Consider the following 7134-nt stretch of genomic DNA (forward strand, 5'->3'; position numbering starts at 1 on the left):
CTAGACAGTTGAAATTTTCGCAGATGATGTACTCTGTTGCTGGCTATAACAACAAATACTAAAAAATAAATTAATTAAAAAATTAAAAACACGACTGCGGAATTTTAAGAGAACTGAAAAGCTAAAAATAATTTTGATGTTAGTTACATAACTTTATGAATTTAAATTGGAATATAAATGTACACTTACGGTCATTTACACTAAATACAAAGGTTTATGCACATTTATGATGTGACTGTACCTGTGTATTTTATTTCGATTGCAGTCGGGGGACCTTTTGAATGGGAAAATGCACTACATCAAGGTCCCCCGACTGCAATCACAATAAAATACACAGGTACAGTCACATCATAAATGTGCATAAACCTTTGTATTTAGTGTAAATGACCGTAAGTGTACATTTATATTCCAATTTAAATTCATAAAGTTATGTAACTAACATCAAAATTATTTTTAGCTTTTCAGTTCTCTTAAAATTCCGCAGTCGTGTTTTTAATTTTTTAATTAATTTATTTTATTTTATTAATTTTAGTGACAAAACGAACTAAAACTATGATTTATAAAAAAATCCAGGCAATTTTTAAATGTAGATATTAATTTTGACCTTTTAATTAGCTCAACGTTCCGGAATTAAAATAAAATACGGTCATATTTTCTGTGGGCAATATGTTCACGGTTTGGGACATTTCACATCTTTATATTTACATAGGTACAGCTTTTAAGAAGTAGTACTTAGTAGTTTTGAATGTTTGAGGCTCAGGAGACTCATAAAGTCTCATAAATTCAATTTTTACTTAAAAAAGATTTTTATTAAATTATCTTTGACGCGACTTTGGTACGAACCACGCATGGCCTTTAGCAAAATAGCAGGTTGATAGAGTAAGACAAAGATAAGTCTGCAGCGATTTTGATTGTCCAGACTGTGCAGTCATTATTTTAAATGGGAAATTTATATGAAATTATAACGTATAAGTAATTAACACTTGCACACTTGCACGAGCCGGCCCAAGACGTCCAAGAGAGACGCGCTTCTATGAAAAGCCTAAAGCAAAGCTGCGGGAGGTTAGTGCTGAAACACAAAACCATTGTACAAACATCGAAATGCGTAGGACTTATAAATATACAAAGGCCGAAGGCCGAGCTCCACGAGGTCCCACAGCCCGGTCTTTAAGCGCGCCTTCGTTATTAATTTAAGATACTAGAGGAAATTGCAGGAAGCGCGTACCTGTTGGACACTCCGGGCCTTCGGCCCTAGGTGGAGTGCGGCCTACGGCCCTCGCGTTTAGACACTTGTAACATTGTTCTGTGTTTGAATACTAAAAGTGCGCTACTCTCGAACTCGAACGCTTCGGGCCTGCGGCCTTCGCATTTAGATACTTGTACTATTGTTCTATGTCTGAATACTAAAGAAACGCGCGTCATTCTCGGACTCTTCGGGCCTTCGGCTATGTGCGTAGGATAAATTACAGGAAATTCGCACAGTCAAGTGGGTTAACTGGGGACAGGTGGGATAACATTACAAACTTACTTACTACTTGCTTGGTTGGCGCGATGACCCAAAATGAGTCTTGGCCTCCGACACAAGAGCAAGCTATTTTTGCCCTGTCCTGTGCGGATTCACGCCAGCTTTCACTGACGCCGAGCTATAACATTAGAGAAAGAAAAAATGTCCCAATTATAATAGTCTACTTTTACATTATTTGAGTCATGTTTTAACAGTCTCAGGGCAGATTTTTTTATCTAATTTAATTAGAACATATTAATATTGTGTTCGGTTACCGGTTATATTAAATAAAAAAAATATGTCTACAATAGTTACCCCATCTGTCCTCAACTCCTCAGTTACCTCACTTGACGGTACCTGTCGGACGCTCCAGGCTTTCGGCTCTACGTGGAGCTCGGCTTTCTCATTTAGACAATTTTACTATTGTTGTGTTTGAGCACTACACTTGGTTTTCGGCCTTTGCAATTAAGATACTAGGGGAAGTCGCGGAAAACGCACACTCCGGGTCTCCGGCCCTACGCGGAATTCAGACTTCGGCCTATGAATTTAGACATTTGTACCTACTATCGTTCTGTGTCTGAACACCAAATTATTAAAGGCGCTCCTCTCTCGGACGCTTCGGGCCTTCTTTTATTTAGTCCTTAGATTAATACACAGTCGACACACAAAGTCGACTTCATGTCGCGAGCTTTCTACATGTTTAATTCACATACTCTCTCTCTCTCTCTCTCTCTCTCTCTCTCTCTCTCTCTCTCTCTCTCTCTCTCTCTCTCTCTCTATCTCTCTCTCTCTCTCTTTCTCTCTCTTCTCTCCTGACCGATTTCGGCCACAGCGACTGCAAATTATCTCTAGGAGCGGGAACTGAGCTGGTCCGCCCGCTCGTGCGCCCTCATGTGACTGCAGTATCCAATTTTCGTCTGCAGTGCTCGTCCACACCGAGATTTACAATCATGAAAATTCGTATAGTACTAAAGCTAATATGAAATGGAGTTAGTAGGCACCTACCTATGCACGAGTTCAAACAAAATCTGGTTTTTTTTCCTTTACAACCAGGTTAAATCAGTAGACATGTACAAATTTAAAAGCAATGAGAATATCATCGTTTAAATCGAAGTTCACACAAATTTTAGAATTCAAATATTTCAATAGCGCGATTTTAAAATGTTTGTTTAGTTTCAAAATTTACACTATACCATATTATATTTTTGTGTACTACGTATATTTTTATGATCAGCGGTAAAATTATTTTATTTAAGACGTCACAAAAAAATAATATAGAAGGATTTAATTTATTAACATATTTCAAAAATCCTTATTCTACCAAATTAAGAATCAACTGCATATGTTGCATATATATTTTGAATCGTCTCTCAAAGCTCTTCATTTTGATACCCCACTCGATAAGTTTGCAAGATTTTTTTTCCAAATGTCGCGCGTTATTTTGTATTACGTCCGCCATGTTGTTTTTATAATGACGTCACATAGCCTATGTCACCCGGGATGACGTAAGGATTCCAATGATATATCATACATCTAAATCGGTTAAGGCATTCAGATGTTATGGTGGAATAAAGAAACTCACATACATACAAACATGAACGCTGAAAACAATACACTCCTTTTTTGGGCAGTCGTGTAAAAACAGAATAAAATAAATATTTAAGTGGGGCTCCCATACAACAAACGTGATTTTTTGCCGTTTCTTGCGTAATGGTACGGAACCCTTCGTGCGCGAGCCCGACTCGCACTTGGCCGTTTTTTTATTTATTCGGTCCTGTCAAATATTTTCCCCCTCAATTCCGTATAATGTGCGTTCTGCGTTTAAATCGTCCCACCATTTTCCTTCGGTCTACCTTTACCCCGAGGCGGTAAATATGTATCTATAAAGTTTTATTTTTTTCGATAAATATGTAGTAAATTCAGTTTTTGGTCACACTATTTTTCACTTGGCCGCAAAATTGAATAGCTACTATATGAATAAATTCATTCATAATCTTCTTTTCCTTTGCCTTATCCCACATTAGGTGGGGTCGGTTTTCCTTATCCTTCGGCTCCAAGACGATCTGTCTTGAGTTGTCGGGTTGGGTAGTTGGGCTTTTTCCAATAGTTTGGCCATACTCGTCCACCACGTCAGAGGGGGCCTTCCTCTACCTGTTTTGCCTTCTGGCAGAGCTAGAGCTTTTTGCACGACATGGCCGTCGTCTCTCCGCATAACATGGCCGTACCACCTTAGTCGCGTTTCCGTAAGTTTTTCGGAGATGGGAGTGACTTTGAAGCTGCCTCTGATAAGTTCGTTTCGTATCTTATCTATTCTTGTAACTCCACCTGACCATCTAAGCATTTTCATTTCGGCCACATGTAGCTTTTTGACGTGGGTTTCCTTAACCGGCCAGCATTCAGCACCATACAGCATTGCTGGTCTCACCGCTGTTTTGTACACCTTACCCTTTGTACGTATGGGCATTCGTGGATCACAAAGAACTCCGGTGAGTGTCCGCCATTTTTGCCATGCGACATTGATTCTATGGGAAACGTCTACTTCTACCGTCGCATCATTTGTTATAACCGAACCCAGATATTTAAATTGGCTAACTTTTGGTACTTGTGTTCCATCCGGGTAGTAAAGATTGCATCTGTTTGCCACATTGCTATAGTTGCATTCAAGGTGTTCGGTTTTCGATCTACTTACTCGGAGTCCCGCGTTTACTAAAGTAGTGATCCATTTGGTTAGGGTTATTTGCAGGTTCTCGGCACATTTAGAAACAAGCGCAATGTCGTCGGCATATAGGGGGTTCCAAGGCAGTTCCTGCTGAATGGGTTTTGTGATATAAAATAATAAATAAATTCATTCATAATGTGTCCATGAAATTTTGTGGTTCGCAGTACAATTAGGAAAAGAGTTGGGACAATTATGTGTAAATACAACCCCTAAGGGGGTTAAAAGTTTATATATGGTACAAGTTTTCTTTTAAGCCAGGAATTTTAAACTTGGTAAAAGGACATTATGTGAAAATAGACGAAAACTGATTTTACCGGTTTTGATAATTCATTCCCTAAGTTGGTGGAAAAACGGTTGAAAGTTTGCATCGGAGCAAAAAATTTTTATTTTTATTTTCTAAGGTGGATACCTAAGTAATAACATTTTTTTTTCAGTTAAGAGCTTAACTTCGTAGGTTGTGACAGACAAATCTGATGCGTTGTATAATTATTAACAAATGATTAACCGTCCCTACTCAGCTCTGCATAATGGGGCCCATTTCTCGAACGGTATTAGACTACTATTATTATTCCACGAACTGTCAAGTCGTATGGGTTACCATGGCAACATACTAATATTATTACACTACTACCGTTCGAAAAATGGGCCCATGCTTTATGCTCATGTAGTATCCCAACAAACACATTAGCCATAACAACAACTCATTTAGAGTCCTGAGTGACATAGTAGTTTTATAAGACCCATAATAATAGTTTTAGGTGATACTATGGAAATAAACGGTCTTATTAATACACTGGCGCTAGTAGGGTGATATAATAGACATATGATTGCATAATGCAGCTAAAGGCTGTAATAAGGTGGTATTAGCTGCCTCTTTATATATTATGGTTACCACTTTAAGTAGATTTTAACGCTAAAGGTTCTTTTGGGGTGCCCATTATAACTTACTCGCGCTATAGCTCTATAATCGTGTTATGTTTACCTTTTAGTGCTTTATGCCGCCTACAGTGTTACAACAGCTATAAAAATACTGTTAAGCCATTTAAGAGTGGCAACAGTAATTCTTATAGCTCTTAGTAATATAGTGATACAACCGACATAAATTTCCCTGTTAAATCACGTAGTTTTTTAGTGCTAGAAGTGCTATAACAGCAGTATGGAACCGTAGCTCTTCAAGAGTGTTTGTGCGAACATTATTACAGCTTCAAATTGTTTTTAAGTATTTCAGGTATAAGATACCTCTCTCTATAACCTTTAATGGTTTATCGTGATACATTGTTGTTTAAAGTTGAATACCACATCAAATATAGCCTTAAAAGGCCCAAAAGCTCTAAACTACGACATAACAATGTGCCGAACTGGTGGCGCAATTACTGCGTCTTTTTGTCCCTACGCCGACCAGAATCAACTTCCGGCCTCGGGACCGTGGTCTACTTGTAGGCCCGATATCGCGAACCGTGTCTCGCAGAAAATCCCCACTTGTTCGCCCTTTACCCCTCCTGAATGCGCTCTTAGCATCAGCGCCCGAGTGTGATTTATTTGCTGGCAGGTGGAGCGAAGTGCGAGAGGAATTGTTGAGGTTCTGTGAGAAGATGGATGAGCGTCCTTCAACAGTTTGAATGTGCTTATTGTATAATAATATTATTAGTTTACCTGTTTTTGTTTTTAATTTGTTTGTAGTTTTGCAGTGACTTTGTATATTTCATACTGTTATGCTGTACAACTATTAAAAAAAAAAAAAAAATAAGTGTTAATAATCATTTACGCCATTTTGTTTACAAACAAACAAAAAAATGCTTGAAATATCTAGTAATAAAGCAGTAATTGTTAAGGTCATTTTGTTCTGATATTACAATATCTAGTATGTTTAGCATAACCATTCACAAAACTAAAGATTATCATTAACTTACTTACAAAAAATAAACCAGGCTAGTATTTTTAGTATACAAAACATGTATATTTACAAGGCGCTTGAAAATTGAGATGTAAAATACCATATATAATGACAGAAAAGTAATAACCGCAATAGAATTTCAGTTGAATTCTCTAATACGTGTCGTGAAACTTTGCTGTGTAGTCACCAGGTAATAATAATTCCAATAAACCATCAAGCTGTCGCCATTATAAACAATCTGTCTGACTACGTCACCCAACACTATGAGCGATTATTGGAAATTATATTAAATATTTTGACATTTAAAACTACAAACGATTGTTTTCACTACTGCAGCGTTCTTGTAACACTATAAGTGATACTAGATACCACATTACAAGGTTATTAGAACTGTAAGTAAAATACTGCTACTTTAACCCTTTATTATCACTTCCGGCAAGAATAATCCCTATTGTAGCACTATTATATCACTAGTTTATCACTATTGCACGTAAAATGAACCACTGTAGAACTTCAAGCACTAACGTCGGTGCCTAATTCCGACTATAAGAGAGTTATAGCGTGCTATATCGCTAAATTTTAGGCCGCACTATCGCTATCAGTGTTTAATCGAAATAATAGTCAGCTTTTATAGAACTAGTTTTATCGCTAAAATGTTACTTGGGATATACCTAACCACCAACATACAAATCCACGCGTACGAAGTCGTGGGCAACAGCTAGTAATTACATAAACTAAGTCACAATAGACTCACAAAAATGTACAGTACCTACGCTATAATTTACTAGTGTAGGAGCAATTCCTTTTTTATAATACCACATCGTTGGCAAACAAGCATACGGTCCGCCTGATGGTAAGCAGTCACCGTAGCCTATGGACGCCTGCAACTCCAAAGGTGTTACATGCGCGTTGCCGACCTTTTAAAAACCTGTACACTCCTTTTTTGAAGAACCCCATTCTGTAGACCCTCGGGAAAACCTCGGAAGGGAGCTCATTCCACAGCCGAAGCGTTGGCGT

Source organism: Cydia strobilella, chromosome 2, assembly GCF_947568885.1.
Source record: "Cydia strobilella chromosome 2, ilCydStro3.1, whole genome shotgun sequence".
NCBI lineage: Eukaryota > Metazoa > Arthropoda > Insecta > Lepidoptera > Tortricidae > Cydia > Cydia strobilella.